The sequence below is a fragment of the Microcaecilia unicolor genome, chromosome 2, assembly GCF_901765095.1.
Source record: "Microcaecilia unicolor chromosome 2, aMicUni1.1, whole genome shotgun sequence".
NCBI lineage: Eukaryota > Metazoa > Chordata > Amphibia > Gymnophiona > Siphonopidae > Microcaecilia > Microcaecilia unicolor.
Window position 1 is genome coordinate 222,248,963 of NC_044032.1, and position 21,428 is coordinate 222,270,390.

Consider the following 21,428-nt stretch of genomic DNA (forward strand, 5'->3'; position numbering starts at 1 on the left):
TTCCAAGGGTTGTGGTGTGGAACCAGGTGCAAGGCAGGAACCAAAAAACAGTGGAATAGAACTAGGTATTGAAATCAGTCAGGGAGCAGATAAATAGTTTCCATGAGATACACTCCAAGGACAGCATTAGATAAGCACAAGTGTCTCTCCCCAGATTTCCTTATACCCATGTTTCAAGGACACATCCTGTTTTGTCCAATAATGAGCTTCTGAAGGCATGCCTACCTTCCTTAGGTTCACCAAATAACTAATCTCAGACTTATTCAGCGATCTCCATAACTTTTTTTTTTGTTACATTTGTACCCCGCGCTTTCCCACTCATGGCAGGCTCAATGCGGCAGGCAATGGAGGGTTAAGTGACTTGCCCAGAGTCACAAGGAGCTGCCTGTGCCGGGAATCGAACTCAGTTCTTCAGTTCCCCAGGACCAAAGTCCACCACCCTAACCACTAGGCCACTCCTCCACTCTGTCACAGGTCTCCAGCCTTACCTCCCTAAAGTCACAGGTTCAATCCCGCTAGATCCAGACATGCTTGTTGTATTTTAAAAACTGGATAAGGATCCCCATGGATCCAAAGAGCTTTTGGACAAATGTCTTGTTTTGCCACCTACTCAAGCTTTATGAGCATCTCATCCTAAATGAGCTCTCACATCCATTTCCAAAGAAAAAATGATGTCCAAATAAGATGACATTGGCCAAGTAAGTCAAATATAAGTACATAAGTAATGCCACACTGGGAAAAGACCAAGGGTCCATCGAGCCCAGCATCCTGTCCACGACAGTGGCCAATCCAGGCCAAGGGCACCTGGCAAGCTTCCCAAATGTACAAACATTCTATACATGTTATTCCTGGAATTGTGGATTTTTCCCAAGTCCATTTAGTAGTGGTTTATGGACTTGTCCTTTAGGAAACCGTCTAACCCCTTTTTAAACTCTTGTCAAGCTAACCGCCTTCACCACGTTCTCCGTCAACAAATTCCAGAGTTTAATTATGCGCTGGGTGAAGAAAAATGTTCTCCGATTTGTTTTAAATTTACTACACTGTAGTTTCATCGCATGCCCCCTAGTCTTAGTACAACATATGTACCATAAATCTTACTCAATACATTGAAGATGGTTTGGAAAAATGCCAAATCTGCAGCGTTGGTTTTGTCAACCTCTCAATAGCATATAACACTGTCCACTATACCACTTTGGAAGATATATAGGGTGAATCTCTTCATAAAGGCAGTTAATAAATCCCAATAAATAAATATAGGACAAGAACAAGAAGCAGGGTCAAATTCATAGACAAAAAGGAAGTGGAACTGTGGAGCTGGAGGATGAGGGAGTACAGTGACAGTTCCCTGCTCTGCTCCAGGTTCATCTCCTTCCTTCCTTTTCCCTGCAGGCTGCTTGAAAGGGAAGGGCAGATATGCAGAAAACCCCTGCTGCTCTAGAGTTTGAATAGAATAGTAGAACTGTGTTCCACCCTATTCCCACCTCCTCTCCCCAAAATTAAGCCCCACCAGAAAATGTGGCAGAAGGATAAAGAAATATTTCCCATTCTTTTGGGTGCCATAGGCCTAATTAAAAAGAATTTGCAAGTGCGCCTGGACAAATTGCCTATACATGTAACACGAGCGTTAGCAGTGAATTTCTGAGACTGAGATCATACTCCACATACCCTGGCTTAGGACTGAGATTCACTTCTGTTATGGTTTTCCCAAAACTATTCCAGTTGATGCACAAAAAAAAAGAAGGGATCAGGAAAGGACAAAGTTTGGTAAAAGAGAAGGAGGTGGCTTAGAAAGAAATACTAAACAGTAGGATGAGATAGAGATAGAGAAGAGATCCAGGTCTGCAGGAGTGAGATAAATGAAAGACAAGCTAAAAAAATTGAAGTTGCAACCCTTTAGACAGGCTTTCTCAGCACAGTGTTATAATAGTAACATAGTAACATAGTAGATGACGGCAGAAAAAGACCTACATGGTCCATCCAGTCTGCCCAAGATAAACTCATATGTGTATACCTTACCTTGATTTGTACCTGTCTTTTTCAGGGCACAGACCGTATAAGTCTGCCCAGCAGTATTCCCTGCCTCCCAACCACCAGTCCCGTCTCCCATCACCGGCTCTGGCACAGACCGTATAAGTCTGCCCTCCACTATCCACACCTCCCAACCACCAACCCCTCTTCCCCCCACCTGCTCTGCCACCCAATTTTAGCTAAGGTTCTGAGGATCCATTCCTTCTGCACAGGATTCCTTTATGCATATCCCACGCATAATGATAGTTGGCTCTGCTGATTGATGGAGTAAATTATTACTTGTAGAAACAGCAGATTTAGTATCAATTGTTCTGTGTGTCTTAGTACAATTTGTGTTTGAAGATGTTTAAATGTATTATTTTATGTGTGTGTGTTTAAACATTTATGTTTTTAACTATTGTAAGCAGCCTACAGTGGTAGCTGCTGTGGGATGCAAGTATTTTTAAAGAAAAACAAATGAATAAATAATTGTCAACTGGAGAGGAAAAATAAAGGAGAAAGAAAGACCTAGAGGTGAAGGAATTAATGAGCTCAACCTATTTGGAAATAGATATATATGCCAGATTACACAAATTGAATTTAACACCTAGAATAAAGAGTATGATAAGTAAGATGAATAAGGCAATAATCTGTAAAGGGGGACAATCCATAAATATCACAGAAATTAACATAACATAATACAATACAGCAAAAATTGTTACTGGGAAAACCAACAAGGAAGAAGAGAAAGATAATGCCTCCATGGAAAATATACATTGAAGGCAAAATAAAATCAATGCAAGCAGAGATGTCCCTGATAAATGGGTATCTGATAGGATCAAGATCAGTAAAGATAATGAGAAAGATTTTTTTTAAAAGAAAAAAAAAACTGAAACATACTGCATTAACACAGGAAAACAATACATTTATATAATTTAATAATACCCTAAAAGTATACATTAAGGGGTGAATTCTATATATGGCACTAAAAAAGCACTATTTTATAATCCGCACTTAAAGTTAGGCACGATTTATAGAATAGTGCTTAAGCCTGGGAACTGCGCCTAAAACTTTAGGTGAGGCCATTTGAACCAACTGGAATGTAGTGCAAGTGTGCATGCCTAATTCCCCATTTATTCTATAACAACACAGGTAAATGCTAGGAACGCCCCTATTCCGCCCATGACCCTCCCATTTCAGCACCCTTTTTTTTTTTTACTAGCATTTAAAATTTAAGCACAGATCTGGAGCCTAAATTTGTGTGTGTAAATTCCAATTAATCTACTTAGTATCAATAATTGCTTTAAAAAATCAATTATTGGTGCTAATTAGCTTGTTATTTAATTAAATTGCACATGCAAATTAGGCACGTGCCCAAATTTGCACAAGCAATTTTGGGCGACTTTTATAGAACTAGGGGGCAAAAAAACTGGGGAGATATGAAGGTAAAAGAAAAGAGAGATATCAAAATAAAAACTCATTAGAGAGAACCCAAAACATTTCTACAGGAAACTAGGAAAGAGCACAAACGCAGGTTAAATACCACCAACTAAAGCTGAAACAAACATTCTGGAGATGCTCATCCGAGGATCCTGTAAGGTACAACTGAAAAGCAGAATGGCTACCCTGCATATGGGAAAATCTGGAAAAGGCGAACATCAATATTATGTAACAGCCTGATAACAAAAGAGCTAGAAAATAGGTTGAAAAAAACCCAAAACTGGAAGAACCCTGGACTGGATGAAGTGACCAATTTCTGGCTCTTCAAACAATTAACACTGTGCTGAGAAAGCCTATCTAAAGGGTTGCACCTTCAATTGTTTTAGCTTGTCTTTCATTTATCTCACTCCTGCAGACCTGGATCTCTTCTCTATCTCATCCTACCGGTTAGTTAGTTAGTTAGTTAGTTAGTTAGTTAGTTAGTTAGTTAGTTATTGTATTTGTACCCCACATTTTCCCACCTTTTTGCAGGCTCAATGTGGCTTACAGAGTATGGAAATGAGAACGTCATTACATGATTTAAGAAAACAGTCGATCATAAGCTGAGGTGAAAGAGGAATTTAGGTAGAAGGTGTTAGGTAAGGTCGTGTGAGAGGTGTTTTGGTGTATTTCTTTCTAAGCCACCTCCTTCTCTCTTACCAAACTTTGTCCTTTCCTGATCCCTTCTTTTTTTCTGTGCATCAACTCTTTTACTTGTGCTCCCTTCTGTTTTCAGTCTTGGGGCAATGTCTCCAAACGGGATAGTTTTGGGCAAACCATAACAGAAGTGAATCTCAGTCCTAAGCCAGGGTATGTGGAGTATGATCTCAGTCTCATAAATTCACTGCTAACACTTGTGTTACATGTATAGGCAACTGCTCCACCAAGACCTGGCAGACTGCAAAAATCAATTGGAAAGGCAGCCAGAATTAACACCAAAATGGCTAACAACAGGCACAACACTAGTGGTTAGGGTGGTGGACTTTGGTCCTGGGGAACTGAGGAACTGAGTTTGATTCCCGGCCCAGGCAGCTCCTTGTGACTTTGGGCAAGTCACTTAACCCTCCATTGCCTGCCACATTGAGCCTGCCATGAGTGGGAAAAAGTGCGGGGTACAAAAAAAAAAAAAAATGATGCTGAAGAAAAAGATAATGAATTTCCTGGAATCAAATACGTTGCAAGATCCGAGACAACATGGTTTTACTAAAGGTAAATCGTACCAAAAGAATCTCATTGAACTCTTTGACTGGGTGACCAGAGAATTGGATCTAGGACATGCGCTAGATGTAATCTACTTAGATTTCAGCAAAGACTTTGACATGGTTCCTCATAGGAGGCTCTTGAATAAATTTAACAGCATGAAGTTAGGACCCAAAACTGGTGAACTGGATTAGGAACTGATTGACAGACAGACGCCAGAGGGTGGTGGTAATGGAATGCACTCAGAGGAAGGAAAGGTGAGTAGTGGAGTGCCTCAAGGATCAGTGTTAGGGCCGATTCTGTTCATTATGAGTGACATTGCCAAAGGGTTAGAAGGTTTGCCTTTTTGCAGATGATACCAAGATTTGTAACAGAGTGGACACCCCGGAGGGAATGGAAAACATGAATAAGGATCTGCAGAAGCTAGAAGAATGGTCTACTGTTCGGCAATTAAAATTCAATGCAAAGAAGTGCAAAGTGATGCATTTAGGGGGTCTTTTACAAAGCGGTGGTAAGCCCAATGCAGGCTTACTGCTCGCTAATCTGGAACTACCACTGGGCTACCGCAGCAGCCCGGCAATAGTTCCCACCCCCAGCCCGCGCCACTTCCAGCGCTACAAAAATATTTTTAACAGGCGGTAATCGGGCAGTGCTACGTGCTGCCTGGTTACCGCTAGGTTAGCGTTCAGAGCCCTTACCGCCACCTCAACGCCTTTTTTTTTTCAAAATTCGGCAGCGATTCCCATATGCTGCCCTGCCGCTGGCACCGGCGTTTCCTCTGTACTGCGGGCTGCCTCTCTCATGAACCTTCCTGTTTCCTCAGAAGTGGGCCGCAGTACAGAGAAGACGCTGATGCCGGCAGAAGGACAGTGTAGGGGGATTGCTGCTGCGGCCGAATTTTGAAAAATGAAAATGTAGCAAACTCCACCAGTAATAAAGAGTTCATTGTTCCTACATAACATCTAGTGAGGCAAATTTCAGGGAGGCTCCCTGTTGCCATATTTGTTTTGTTTGGTGATTAATCCATCAAGTACTTTTAACACTTTGGGCTATGGATTTAGCCTTAATCCTAAAGATGGCAATGATCCAAACGTTACATCACACTTTGCTGTTTGTAGAAGACCTGAAGCTCTATAGTTCAGTAATCAACAATTAATATAACAACTTCAAGCAGAGAAAAGCTTCTCAGATGACATCAAGATGATTTTTGGTCTGAACAAATATACCAAGGCAAGTTTCCTTAGAGGACAGTTTAAAAAACAAACAAACTGAAAACATCCCTCTGACTTATGATACTGAGAGATAAAGGAACTTGAACATGGGAAGGTGTATATAAATATCTAGGACTGAAGGAAGGAGTGGCAATCAAGCATAAATTACAGAGAAAAGATCAGTAAAAAAATATTTTAAAAGTCTAAAATTGATATTGAAGAGTGCATTAATATCACAGAATAAGGTACAAGCCATTAATCAGTTGGCAATTCGCTCTCTCTCGTACACCTTTGGAATTGTAGACTGGCATCTTAAAGACCTTGAAAAAGTGGATGTATGAACGAGAAAACTCCTCCATGCCCACCAGTCATTTATAAGAATTAATGTATACAAGTGCCTACATTCCCCAAGCCAAACAAGGAAATTGTCTTATAGAAATAGATTATACTTGTCAAGCTACTGTCATAGACCTCCAGGCTTATTTAACATCATCATCAGACCCAAATCAGCAAAACATGTTGAAATATAAAAGTAAACACCCAGAATCCATCTCTATTATTAAAACCTGGACAAGGTCCAAAGCTATGGAACTTGCTCCCTTCTGCCCTTAGATCCCCAATGCCTCTCCAGTCATTTAAGGCACTCTTGAAATCTTCTCTTTTTACAGAATCCTCCAAATGTTGACACTGTTTCTCCTTTACTCTTCCTTCCTACCCTCTCTCCCACTCACCTCCCCCTCAATTCCTTTGTCTTTCCTTTGTCCCTTTTCCCACTCCCCACCCCTATGTTCCTGGCATCAGCTCTGGCTTGAATTATTTTTTTTATTGTGTAAACCGCTTAAGTCACCTGTATGGGATCAAATTAGCAGTGTATCAAGTGTGCCGAAGAAATGAGTGACAATCCACTGGTACCAAAAGGGAAGGAAGCAACAGAATCTGCAAAGGTAAAGAAAAAAAAAACAAAACTCTTCAAGGATTTTAAGTCTGCAAAATCAGGAAAGTAGCAAATGTATAAGTACACTGGGAAATGCAAAGTGTTATTCCAGGAAATCACTCATTGATCAAAACCGGACACATGAACAGTTAAGAAGAGAAAAACTGAAACTGATTGATAATTACAGCCCAGGACTGTGGATTATGGGTGAAATGGTTTAAAACAAAACAGAAATTAAAAAAAAAACCTGGTATAATAGACATCTGTAGCTTCTGGATAAAAGAGCTGGAAACAGTCACTCATCTGATGGCAGAAAGACACAACAAAGTGACATTTTGACATCACTGTACCAGAAAAATACTTTGAACATGAACCTAAGAGAATTATGGAGAATGAAGAGGTTGTAATCACCTGGGACATCTCCATTTTGATCGATAGAAAGCTAAATGCAAATAAATTGGGAATAGTGGTAAAACAGAAAAACACCAGAATGACATTGATCATAAAGGTCACAGTCCCAAGTGATTACTCCGTGAAAAGATTCTCAAGTGCCAGGAAATGCAGTCCGACACCAAGAAAATGTGACATGCTAGTAGGAAAAGTTGGGTTCTTAAGCCTTAAAATCCTTAAGATACAATAGGTGATGCATGTGGGAAAGAGGAACCCAAACTATAGCTTTGTAATGCAAGGTTCCACATTAGAAGTAACTGACCAGGAAAGGGATCTAGGTGTCGTCATTGATGATGCGTTGAAACCTTCTGCTCAGTGTGCTGCGGCAGCTAAGAAAGCAAATAGAATGTTAAGTATTATTAGGAAAGGAATGGAAAACAAAAATGAGGATGCTATAATGTCTTTGTATCGATCCATGGTGCAACTGCACCGCGAATATTGTGTGCATTTCAGCTCACCGCATCTCAAAAAAGATATAGTGGAATTAGAAAAGTTACCAAGAAGGGCGACGAAAATGATAAAGGGGATGGGACGATTTCCCTATGAGGAAAGGCTAAAGTGGCTACGGCTCTTCAGCCTGAAGAAAAGATGGCTGAAAGGAGATATGATAGAGGTCTATAAAATAATGAGTGGAGTGGAACGGGTAGAAATGAATCACTTGTTTACTCTTTCCAAAAATAATAGCACTAGGGAGCACGCAATGAAGCTTCAAAGTAGTAAATTTAAAACAAATCAGAGAAACTATTTCTTCACTCAACGTGTAATTAAACTCTGGAATTTGCTGTCAGAGAATGTAGTAAAAGCAGTTAGATTAACAGGGTTTAAAAAGGTTTGGATAGATTCCTAAAAGAAAAGTCCATAAGCCATTATTAAAATGGGCTTAGGGAAATTCCACTACTTATTTCTAGAATAACCAGCACAAAATGTATTGTACTGTTTTGGGATCTTGCCAGGTACTCGTAACCTGGATTGGCCACTGTTGGAAACAGGATGCTAGGCTTGATGGACCTTCGGTCTGTCCCAGTATGGCAATACTTAAGTTCTTATGTTATGTAGGTAAAATCCACCTGGGATGCAGCATCACAGCCACAATAAAGCATGCACTCACTAGTGAGAACAAAACGTTGGAGGTACCCAAATTGTTCCATCTTTGGTTACTAGATTCCTAAATTCTGATAGTACAGGTAACAGGATGCTTACACAGTAAAAATGGTACTAAATTGGGAAAGTATACTGTGCAAGGGGTCATGAGAAAAAGTTACTTTGGAAAAAGTTTGACGTTAAAGTTTACAGTACAGAGGTTTAAATAAACCAGTTTATTTGATTCAGAAAACAGATGTACAGATTCATAATCTATAGAAGCATTTCCTGTGTTTTGCCAATCCAACAATAGGTGAAAACACTGTCACTAAGTTTATATTTGTGATTTCTGAATTCTAATCCGTGAATGCCATTAAATTTTCTATTCTGTCAAATACACCATAAAATAAAGTTGCATTTGTTTTGTTTCCACCCTTGTCTCATAGCCTATTATAACATATCCAAGTGGGATTAGGGATTGTCCTAGTTTCCTGGCAGATGGGTGGGACTGTGAGAAAGAATAGACCTTTTTCCCATTGTATCTTGTTGCACTATAACTTCTGAAAGCCACCCTGGACAACGAGGGGAACATAGATGATCAGGACTGCTTGAGGTCACAGATTGATGTAGCAAAAAGCAATGGCATCAAAGACCCTAAGAGAATTGTGGAGAACGAAACGATTGTGATCACCTGTAATATTCCAATTCCTAGAAAACCAAAAAGCGGGAGACGGAAGAAGGCTCAGCAAACAATGGGTTCTTGAATAGTACTTTAATGCATATACAAATAACATATAAAAGAGTCCTTAGTTACTACAGGATAAAAATCTCTTCTTGTGTTGCTGTTACACGAAAGACTCGACATGGCACCATGTTTCGGCTTAGAGTGCCTGCCTCAGGAGTCTACGAAACATCAAAACCAAACTAGAAATAAATATATATGAGCAAGATTTACATGTAAAGGAGTAAAATGTAAAATATTAAGAATATAAAAAAGTCAAACAAATAGTATACATATATCTCAAAATCATATTACATTTAAAAAATGGATTAAAACATAAAACAACGAATATGAAATATACAGATGACCAGGAATACAAAAGGGAAGAGAAAGGGAAAGGGAAATGGGACTTGATATACCGCCTTTCTGTGGTATTTTGTAACTACACTCAAAGCGGTTTACATATATACAGGTACTTATTTTGTACCTGGGGCAATGGAGGGTTAAGTGACTTGCCCAGAGTCACAAGGAGCTACAGTGGGAATCGAACCCGGTTCCCCAGGATCAAAGTCCGCTGCACTAACCACTAGGTTACATAAGTACATAAGAAGAAAAGTATAACACACTGTAAAAAACTTTAAAATGTCTGACGTATTTTAAAATGGTGATAAATTGCAAAATACCAACTATTCCAATTCCTACCAGTAACAAAGTGTAATACAAGAAAACCAGAAATAGTAGTAAAGGAGAAAAGCAAAAGAATGGCATTGAAAATGGAAGTATCAACGCAAAGTGTTGAGGGGGGGAGGGGGGGGATTCTAAAAAGTTATGCTAAAGTTAGGTGCCTGAACACCGGGTGCTAAAGCCAGTATTCTGTAATGACAGAGTTGTGTACCTAATCTGTTACACCCAACTTTAGGCACCAATTATAGAATTTGGGGGTCAGAAACCAAGAAAATGTGGAAGAAAAACAAATCACAAGGCACTACTGGCCTTATTAAAAGCAGTTTCCAGGCACATGTTGATAAGAATACTATGCATATCACATCCTATGAACTCCAGAAAGTAACTCTCTTGCATAATACAAATATTAATGTAGCAGCCCCTCATGTACACGGGATGAGTCACCCCAGAGACAGGTACATAATCAGTTTCTGGTGTCTATGGCCCAATTTGCATGTCTACCCTCCTAACAACTCGCAGCACACAGGCTGCTGAAGGTTTCCTCCAGTGAGCTTGTATCTTTATGCATGGAATATTAATAGGCACAACAAGAAGCAGGTAAAAAGAATGCTGGGGGCAGCAGCTGTCTAAAATAAAACTCCCTTTAATGGATAGCCTTCTTAGCACAGTAAGTAATGCGTCAGTCTGAAAATCTGAAGGTCCTGAGTTCAATCCTCAGAGAAGGCATTTGTTGCTCCTCCGGCTAGAGGTTTCTTGGAATGAAGGAGTAGCCTAATGGTTAGTGCAGTGGGCTTTGAGCCTGGTGACCTGGGTTCAATTCCCACTGCAGCTCCTTGTGAACTTGGGCACGTCACTTAACCCTCCATTGCCCCAGGTTCAAAAACAAACAAAAAAAAAACTTAGAATGTGAACCCTCTGGGGACAGTGAAAGTACCTGCATATGACATGTATAGTGCTGTGTATGTCTAGTAGCACTACAGAAATAATTAGCAGTACTAGTAGTGCGACTGTGTGTGCTTGCCTAGCCTGACTGGAATTGTGTCTCTGTGACTGCAGATGTTACCTCTCAGTTGATCTCAAACATAATCCAAATGTATCATGTGACCCAAGATATAAGTGTGCCCAGTGGTGTGTGATGCTGAAGAAGCATGCCCAAACAGAAGGTTGTGCTCCTTGGGGTGAACTCCGGGGATGACTGTGGAAGAGTTTTTATTTTTGTGTGCTTATGTCCTTTGTTCTCTCTCAGTTTGTGTCTTCATCACCACCGATGACCCCATATTCAAACTTGTTATCGCCTGACAATGACTTTTCTATCCCAATCTTCTGGGGCCATCACCCACCCCATCAGGCCCTTCTAAAAGAACACTATTTGGAAAATCTTAACATATGCCCTACCTCTTTGGTTTCTGAACCTCGGACCTGCTCTCCTTCCCATAGACTCTCTTTTAGTTGGTTAACGCTCGTTCCATTAGGGAAAAAAACCTCTCTTAACCATGTCCTAATCAGTAATTTTAATCTGGATTTTTATGCTTTGTTGAAATGTGGCTCAGGGACGGAGAAGAAGCATATCTCTACCAATCACTTCCGCCAAGGGTATACTGCCTACCTCCCCCCCCCCCCCCCCCCGGATATTCCCTCATGGTGCCAGGGCTGCCTTAAGATCCATAGTCCCTCCCAAGGGGGAAGTGATACGGGAGGGGTTGAGCCGGGAAGAGAGGAACTAAGAAGCATAAAGTTCAGGGCACAGCCAGGCCAGGGAGGCCCAAGGGAAGGAAGAAGTGAATTCTCAGCATATGCCTTCACTGTGTAGATCTAGCTACTATCACCTGGCTAAGGTAAGCCAAACTTTCAATTGGATACTTGTGAACCCAGTTTTGAGGCCTGGCTGACCCAGAGAGACTGAGAAAGAAACTTTACAGACTGTGTTTGGGGTGTAGCAATCACAGGCCAAGGACAGTGTTTGGGCCTTGTCAGCCACAAGTCCTTGACAAGCTATTTCCCTCTGAATTAAAAAGGCTTTACCTTTTTGTTCCTGACCCTGTGAAGCAACAAGCCTCAGGTTTAAGTTAATAAAGTGCTTACCTTAATTTTGCAACCTTGTTCAGCTCTGTTATTTGGAGGCTACCCTCAACCCTCACTCACAGTATCATGAGGGGGGGGGGGGGCATAGCCCTCTGCCTTCCTTCTTCAATATTGGTTAGTGCGATTCCATCTGACACATTCCAGTATCCAGAACTACTTGCTTTGAAGGTCAGTGCGAATAAATTGTTTGTTATTCTAATTTGTTACAGTCCCCCTTCTATTACTTCTCAGGACTGGTAATTTTTACTTCAATCATTGGCAGATGCTGCGGTTAAGTTTCCAGATGTTCTTATTGTGGGAGACTTTAACATCCACATTAACCTCCCTGGGCACCCTCACTCTGTTCTTTTTCTCTGTTTTATATCAGATATTGGTCTTAGTTGGTTCATTTTCCCACTCATAAAAATGGACACACTCTTGATCTTATTATGGTTTCAAATTCACTATTATATTCTATATCTTATTTCCATTGTCAATCATTACCACCGACTGATCACTTTCTTCTTACAGGTTCTTTGTTTCGATTATAGCCTCAGATGCAATTGTTTATAGCTCTCACTCTGTCTACTTTCTCTTCCTATTTTTCATATCATGACCCTTTAGACACTTCACCGCTTTCCTCCCTCTTTCTTGAGACTTTTAGTTCATTACCCCTTGATGAGAAATCTCTCTTTTGGAATTCAACTTCGGGCTCATTTTTTTCCTCTGCACCATCAGATCCTACTGTCATAAAAAATCCACTAAAGCAGTGTGAACCTTGGTTTCAACTGGGTCTTCTCTTCAGCTACTCAAGCGTCAAATCCGTGGCCAAATGGCAATGGCATAAGTACTCAAGTTTGTGCCCACAGATATTTTAATCCTGTAGCAAAATGTATAATTCTCATGAACCTATTATTTTAAACTTATTTCTGATTCAAATAATCCTGCAAGGGAATTGTTCATTATTGTAACCAAGCTTAGCCAGGAAGATTCTCACAATCAGTCTAAATTACCATCAGTGCCTCTATTGGCTTCCTATTTCACCAACAAGATTGATACTCTTCAGAAAACACTCCTTCATACATCCCCTAAGGCGCCCACCAGTCCAGGAATGGTTCCTGTGTCAATATCACTGCAGGATACATTTCTTCCAACTCCAGCGTCAACTTGGAACCCTTTTTCTTTGCCAATTCTAAAGCTTCCGATAAACTGCTTTCATTCAGTGCATATTATCTACCTGTTTATTAAACCCATTACCATCTTGGTGGTTGAAACTACCTACCCATGGCTTTTTGCCATTATACTTGCAAATGGTATGCCAGAGTCTGCTCACAGGCTATGTCCCCGACAAACTGAAAAAGAGCCATTGTTAAACCAATTCTTAAGAAGTCATCTTTAGACCAATCTCTTACAGAAAATTACCGCCCCATCCCAAACTTTTGTTTCCTCTCTAAGCTAGTAGAAACAATTGTATTTCACCAACTGGTCTCTCACTGTTATCAATCATCTATACTGCACCCCCTTCAAGCAGATTTCCATACACATCATAGCACAGAAACCACCAATACAGCTTTTCTGAATCAGCTTCATTCTTCCTTGGATAGGGGTGATACAATCCTTGTGGTTTTGCTTAAACTATCGGCGGTGTTCGATTTGCTGGATCATTCATATCTACTTTCTCATCTTCAACAAATAGGTATATCTGACACAATTCTTAATTGGTTTACCTCCTGACAGACTGATCTTTCTTTGTGTCCCAACTTCCACATCTTCTCCTGACTTCACTTTGCATTCAGATGTACCTCACAGATTTGTTCAATATTTTCTTGAGCCCTCTGACAACTCTGATTCAAAGCTTTCACAGCCAATTATTTTTTATACAGATGACATACTTCCAATGTTTCCTACCTCTTTTCTTGCCCTAGTCCTCTACAAAACTGTCTGGATGCACTTTCAAATTGGCTTAATCAGCACAAATTGGTTTTAAGGCTGTATTTCAATTAAAAATTTTAATCTCACGATTAAAAGTGGGGCACCGCCAGCAGTCCATGGGGGGGGGGGGCAACGAGAAGGATGGATGGATGGAGGGGGAGGACATGCATTTCCTCTCCCTCCCCACATTAGATATCATACCATTTCTGATGTAGATGCCGAAGCCGCTCCAGTAGAAGAAATCCACTGCCAAAGTGGCTTCCTTCCCCCTTCTGCTGCCTCAGGAGTGAGAAAGTCAGCGGGGTGCCTCCAGTCGCTGATGCCAACACTCCCCAAGCATGCTCGATTTATGAACAAACTGAGCATGCTTCAGTAATGCAAGCATTTGTGGCTGGAGGCACCCCCGCTGACTTCCTCACTCCTGAGGCAGTACAGAGAGGGAGGGGGTGACTCAGGTAGAAGATTTCATTGGCTGGCAGGGCTTCAGCTACCCCACCAGCCATTGAACAGGTACTACAACTTTGGAGGGGGACCAGGTCTCCAAGGCCCCTCCCCTCCCCTGTTACTATGCCATTGATTAAAGGCACAACATCTTCCTTTCTCCCGCCTCCAGGTCCAACTCTCTCTCCCTTCCTCCCCTCTACCCCCAGGTCCACTATCTCTCTCTTTTCCCTCTCTACTACTACTACTACTTGACATTTCTAGAGCGCTACTAGGTTTACGCAGCGCTGTACAGTTTAACAAAAAAGGACAGTCCCTGCTCAAAGGAGCTTACAATCTAAAGGACGAAATGACAAGTTGGGGCAGTCTAGATTTCTTGAATAGATGTAAAGTGGTTAGGTGCCAAAGGCAACATTGAAGAGGTGGGCTTTGAGCAAGGATATGAAGATGGGCAGGGAGGGGGCCTGGCGTATGGGCTTCTCCTCCAATTCGACATGGTAAACCATAATATACTACTAAGACTACTAGACTATTTCGGGATTGGTGGAAATATACTTAACTGCATCAAGAGTTTCCTAACCACGAGAACATATCGTGAAATCAAACTCAAACATATCATCACCGTGGAAAGCAGACTGCGGAGTACCTCAAGGATCACCGTTATCACCGATCCTCTTCAACCTAATGATGACCCCACTAGCCAAGTCCTTATCCAACCAAGGCCTCAACTCTTTCATCTATGCAGACGAAATCACAATATACATCCCATATAAACACAAACTGACAGAAATCACCAACGAAATCAAGCTCAGTTTGAACATCATGGACTCATGGGCAAATGCATTTCAACTAAAACTCAATAAAAAAAAAAAAAACACTGCCTCATCCTCTCATCCCAATAGAGCGCGGACAACTCCACAAATATCAACACCCCACACTACACCTTCCTTAACTTAGACAACCTGAAAATCCTCGGCGTGACACTAGACCGTAACTTAACACTAGAGAGCCAAGTGAAATCCACAACAAAGAAAATGTTCCATTCAATGTGGAAACTTAAACGCATGACCCCCCCCCACCCCAAGTCCCTTCCCTCCACCCTCTCCACCCCAGGTCCATTATCTCTCTTTCTGAGCCCAACATCTCTCCCTCTCTCTTCTCCCTCCAATTCCCTCCCTCTAGCATCTCTCCCTATTTCCCCCTTCCTCTCCATGCACAGTCCAGCATCTCTTCCTCCCCTTTTGGCCCTGCCCATGATTCTCTCTCAATTCACTCCCTCTCCCTCCTCCACCCACACATCTGGCATCTCTCCCTCCCTTCCCACCTGGTTTACCTTGTCAGCTGTACTGAAAAGCTGCCGGCAGCCTGCACCAAGCCTTTCCCTCTGACCTGTCTCAAACAGGAAGTTGCATCAGAAGGGAGCAGGATGGGTCAGAGGGAAAGGCCCAGTGCAGGCCGCAGGCAGCTTTTCAGTACAGCTGCCACTGCTGCAGGGCTGAAACTTACTGAAAGAAAACTGAAAGGTAAACTGGGTGGAAGGGGAGGGGAGGGGAGGGGAGGAGAGAGAGCCACTTGCCAGTGGTCCAGGAGGGGAGGGGAGGGAGAGATGCCGGCCATGCTCAGCAGAGGGAAGTGCAGTAGGAATGCAGAAGCTTAATCATTAATCGTGATTAAATGTTTTAATTGCAATTAATAGTTAAATTGATCACAGTGTTAATCGTGATTAACATGCACACCTAGTTTTGAACACTTCCAAAACAATCACATGGTGGATTATTGGTTCATATCCACAACCCTCAGTTGTTCCAATACTATTCAATATGCTTTTTCCTATAGTTGACTCTTGTCAGTACCTAGGGGTAACTTTTGATAGAAGAAGACTTACATTTGAGAAACACATTTTCCAGGTTATTAAATTGAGTTTTTTTTTTTTTTTTTTAATCACTGAGAAGACTTTCCTCAATTCATAGCTATTTAGATTTTCCTTTGTTTCATACTTGATTCATGAGTTTGTAATATCACAACTCGTTTATTGTAATACAGTTTATTCAGGGACATCAAAAATCCAACTTCGTAGACTTCAAACACTCCAGAATTCAACTGCTCGTCTTTTGTGCAAAGCCCGAAAGTTTGATCATTTTTCCCCTTTACTAGAGAAACTTCATTGGCTCCCTGTTCATTTGCGTGTTCAGTGTAAGATATTATGCATCATTCACAAAACTATACATCTAGGTAAACCACTATATCTCATTTTACTTATACCTTATACTCCGGCTCGGTCTCTCAGATCTCTTGATGCACACAAACTCGTCTTGCCATCCTCTAAAAAAGCATATCATGAATCCACTAGGAACTTAGTCTTTTTTTCAGGGCTCCCACACTGTGGAATGACCTTCCCCCCTCCATTAGATTAGAAACTTCAATTTTTAAATTTAAGTCTTGTCTAAAGACTTTTGTGTAACTATCTTTCGGACATAATGATACTGGGCTGATCTAAGACGGGATGTTGCCTCAGATTGATACAGTCTAAGATGACTAACTACTGTTGTTTTCCTTCTCTCTCTCCCTCAGCCTAGCAAATAGTATGAATGGTTTCTTTCCTGTCACCCTATGGCATTCTTTTTCAATTTAACCTTACTTTACTGGTTTTAGTTATATAAACCATTGTGATCTTTTTATTAGTTATGGTAGTATATCAAGTTTTAAATAAAGATAAACATGTACAAAAGAATGATAAAAAGGGGAGCTGCAGGTTTAACGTGTTAATAATGCGATTAATGTGTTAAATTTTTTAATAACCACTAAAATATTTAATCACAGTTCATGCTGGCGTCAGCAGCAGGCAGGAGGCTCGCTCTTCCGGACCCAGAAACAATAAGTTACATCAAGCTCTGATATAACTGCCTTTTTCTGGGTCTGGCAGAGCCAGCCACAGGCTACTTACTCTTCCTCCCTCCCCTTGAAGCCTTTGGTGTTTGGTCTCACCTCGCTCCCATGGGGCAACAACTCTAGATGCTGCATCATCAGCAATGCAAAGACAGCCTGGTGCAGGGCCTTGAGCATTTGTGCATGCTCTAGTCTACCCATTTATTCTATGATTATCCGAATTAAGTGTTTTGTAGCAACAATTAAAAAGGTGTTTTTAATTTCAAGCCAAAGTATGATGATGCCTTTACTGAAGCACACACTGTCATGAAAAGAAACAGGATAGAGACCACAGGTTGCCAGAAACAAATATTGTAGACAACTTGAGTAGAGCCCAAAATAGAGAGAAAACTTGTGAGGTTTACATAAAGGTAAACCGGTGGTGACAAAATTTACTATCCTGTTACACTCCAACAGTCAATACCACAATCATAGCTCATTAGGGGGATTACATTGATTCATTCTTTCAAAGGCTGTGTCTGTAGACCGGTTTCACTTTACATAGGAGTGGAGGAGTAGCCTAGTGGTTAGTGCAGTGGACTTTGATCCTGGGGAACTGAGTTTGATTCCCACTGCAGCTCCTTGTGATTCACTTAACCCTCCATTGCCCCTGGTACAAAATAAGTACCTGAATATATGTAAACCGCTTTGAATGTAGTTGCAAAAACCTCAGAAAGGTGGTATATCAAGTCCCATTTCCCTTTATGGTGTTTTTACTTCTGCACTTCCTGCAAATTATTCCTTATATTAAACAGCACACTAAACCAGTGCTGCATTACCACCACTAAATGGTAGCATTTGTTTATCCAAAAATATAGATGTGTTTGCATTGATGACATTCCCCCTTGAGTTCATGAACACATGTCTTATGATAAAGGAAAGCAATCTTAGTTACCTTTGTATTAGATAAGTTAATGTTACTTCTTATTAGGAAGAACTATTCTCGTGCAGAAGCAATATCTGTATTTTGATTCTGTGCATGTTATTTAGCTAATACCAGCTACAAACATGTAGCCGAAAAGTCATCCTAAGGAATAACCAGCAACAAGTGCTGAAATGGAAACTAATGGACTACTGCTATGCAAAGATGCTATAATAAGGATGTCCCAAGAAAGATGAACAGAAAGGAAAAGAAGATCCACACCAGAAACAAGAAACTCAGCAACTGTTTTGTCTACAGCAAAAGGAAGTGTCTATTCCAATATCCCAGTGGCCTCAAATACTTTAAATGCTGAGATAAAACTATTGCTAATCTTAGCATTTGATGTCTGATATTGAGCTAAATTAAATTGTTGCACTCAGAAACTGGAGTGTTTGCATAAGCTAGATCTTAATATACGTTTATGGTATTGGCACAGAAGAATTTGTCAAGTGTTGGATGCAACTTTACATGATGTATTCACAGACCTAATCTAGGCCCTAGTACAAAATAACTACATGCGTTTGACAGATCCCCTTGTCATTCTAAAACACTTTCTTTTCACGCCAGCTTACATTTTTCCTAAATACATTACTATTGTCCTGTTGGTAGGGGGGGTTTCTCATAGCTAACAGGCCAATACCCTTATTCAATCGACCCCCATGTCATGACGCTGTCAGTTCTGACAGGCTGAATGGTTCTAATAACTCACATCTATTACATCTGAAAACCACAACCTGGCCAGAAAGGTGCCACCAGAATGTGAACTGTCTGCATTTCTCAGCCCACCTCATCATAGAAAGCCCAAGGTGAGTTACAAAAATTGATAAAAGCCCACTCCCATCCATGCAAGAGAGCTATAGTAAAATTACAACAGTCCCACCCATCATCTCATATAAAATCAGCCCCAACTTCAACAATAAAAGAGCATCATATTTAGCCTATCCTAACTTCCCCCAACCAAGCCTCTCTCTTACAGCTGTACCACCTAAACACAAACTGTGTCCCCGTCCCCACCCTGTCCCCGCGAACTCTATCCCCGTCCCCATGAACTGTGTCCCTATACACAGAAGCCTCTCTGTTTAACCATACTTAAGATTTACCTTTGGGTTTAAAAGCAAAATCATGTGCATGTAAGGACTGCATAAAACAAATGCCCTTAAAATGTAATAATACTGGCCTGGTCTGGCAAGCAATAATGAAACAGTGATGGAATATTCATTCACATAACAAGCAATAATGAGCACTAATTTTTCTAATCATTCTACAACTCCAAGGACATTTAATTCTTTTCTCACTATACAAAACATGGAACCACAGAAAAACTGAAATAGAAATCTCCCTCAAGAAAGCCAGGTAAACACTGGTAAAAGAGAAACAGAAATGTATTTTCTCCTGCACTCTGCAAAATACAAAAATAGAAAAGACATACATTTCACAAAGCTGGCACATCTCAGTCCTTTAAAATTATTAAATAAAAATATTTCTTTTCTACCTTTGTTGTCCAAGCACTTTATTTTTCTAATTGGGCTGGTCCCAGTCTCCTTTTCCTTTCTTCTCTCTCCTCTTGGCTTTGTCCTTTCCTTCTCTACATCTGTCTGGCAGTGACCTTTCATTTCATGTCCCCACCCCCGTTATTTGTGTTTATCCCCCTCTCTCACCTTAGTCTCTGTTTCACTTCTCATCTACCTACTAGCTTTTACCATTGCTCCCTCTGTCTCTCACTTAATATCCAGTCTCCTAAACCCCTATCTTTTTTCACCCATTTCCTTAGCCCTCATTCCCATCCTATTAGCCCTCATCTACCCTCCACTGGATCTCATCACCCTATCAGTCCCCAGCTCCATCCGTTTCTCTCTTTCATTCCCTTACTTCCAAGGCCATATACCCCATGTCCTTCCTTCCTCTTCCCCTTTGCAAGGTCGTGTCACTCTCCCTCCCTCCCTTCCCTCCAAGGTCCAGTGTCACTTTCCCTCCCTCTCCCCCTTCACAAAGTCTGGTGTTGCTTTCCTTCCCTCCATCCTTGTCCAACATTTCTCCTCTCTTCCCTGCCCTCCACTCCATCCATGTCCAGCATTTCTCCTCTCTTCCCTCCCCTCCATCCATGTGCATCTCCTTCCTGACTTCCCTCCCCTCCATCCATCCATGTCTAGCAACTCTCCTTTCTTCCCTGCCATCTCCTCCATCCATCCATGTCCAGCAAATTTGCTCTCTCCCCTGCCCCCTCCATTCATCCATCCATCCATGTCCAGCAACTCTCCATTCTCCCCTGCCCACCCCTCCATCCATCCATCCATATCCAGCAATTTTCCTCTCTCCCCTGCCCCCTCCATCCATCCATGTCCAGCATCTCTCCCCTACCCCCTCCATCCATCCATCGAGGTACAGCAATTCTCCTCTCTCCCCTGCCCTCCCCCCTCCATCCATCCATGTCCAGCAACTCTCCATTCTCTCCTGCCCTCTCCCCCATCCACCCATATCTAGCAAATTTGCTCTCTCCCCTGCCCCCTCCATTCATCTATCCATGTCCTCTCTCCCCTGCCCTCCCCTCCATCCATCCATGTCCAGCAATTCTCCTCTCCCCTGCCCTCCCCTCCTCTCCATGTCCAGCGATCTCTTCTCTCCCCCTCCCCTCCCATCCAAGTCCAGCGATTCTCCCTGCCCTCCCTCAGCTCCCCGACAGCATTTCTCTCTGTTCCTTCCTGCCCCCCCCCCCCGGCACGTTTAAACCTTTTATTTTCCTCGCAGTGATGGCACTGAAGCACACAACACAGCGGGCTCGCCTACAGCCTTTCCCTTCCCTCACACATTGTCCCGCCCTTGCAGAAACAGGAAATACATCAAAAGAAGGCGGGACACTGAGTGAGGGAAGGGAAAGGCTGGAGGCGAGCCCGCTGTGTTGTGTGCTTCACTGCCATCGCTACGAGGAAAATAAAAAGTTTAAACATGCGCAGGGGGGGCAGGAAGGAACGAAGAGGAAGCCTGATTGGGAGCTGAGGGCGGGAACAGCTGCCTACAGCGTTGCACGCCCCCCCCCCCCAAACTACGCCCATGGGTAGGCGTCTGTTGTACCGTGGGTGCAGGGGTTATTACTGCTCCTGCGGGGTGGGGAAATAACCTCTTTTTGCACCCACAGTAAACTTTGAAAATGTTCCCCATTCCTGCAGTTTTACTGCGGATTACTGCAGTTTACCGCGAGCTCCCGTGTCATTCTCTAACACAAACCACAGAATATCCTTTAATTATAACAGCTGCACAAGCAACTACATCAAAACATAGCTCCCCCCCCCAAAAAAAAAAAAACTGGGCCTGATATTCAGACCACGGGACATTGTTGAGCTAACTCCCACGGTCAGTGCTGAGTCCAGATATTCAATGCCGGTC

At 41.9% G+C, this 21,428-nt stretch overlaps 1 protein-coding gene and 1 non-coding gene across 3 annotated transcripts in view; one reads left to right on the forward strand and one right to left on the reverse strand.

Annotated features, from left to right (window-relative positions):
- Positions 1 to 21,428, reverse strand: part of PCSK5 (proprotein convertase subtilisin/kexin type 5) — a 739,798-nt gene that overhangs the window by 688,152 nt on the left and 30,218 nt on the right. The window lies entirely within an intron of this gene.
- Positions 10,420 to 10,492, forward strand: TRNAF-GAA. The gene has a single exon. It is a non-coding gene; the product is annotated as a tRNA-Phe (tRNA).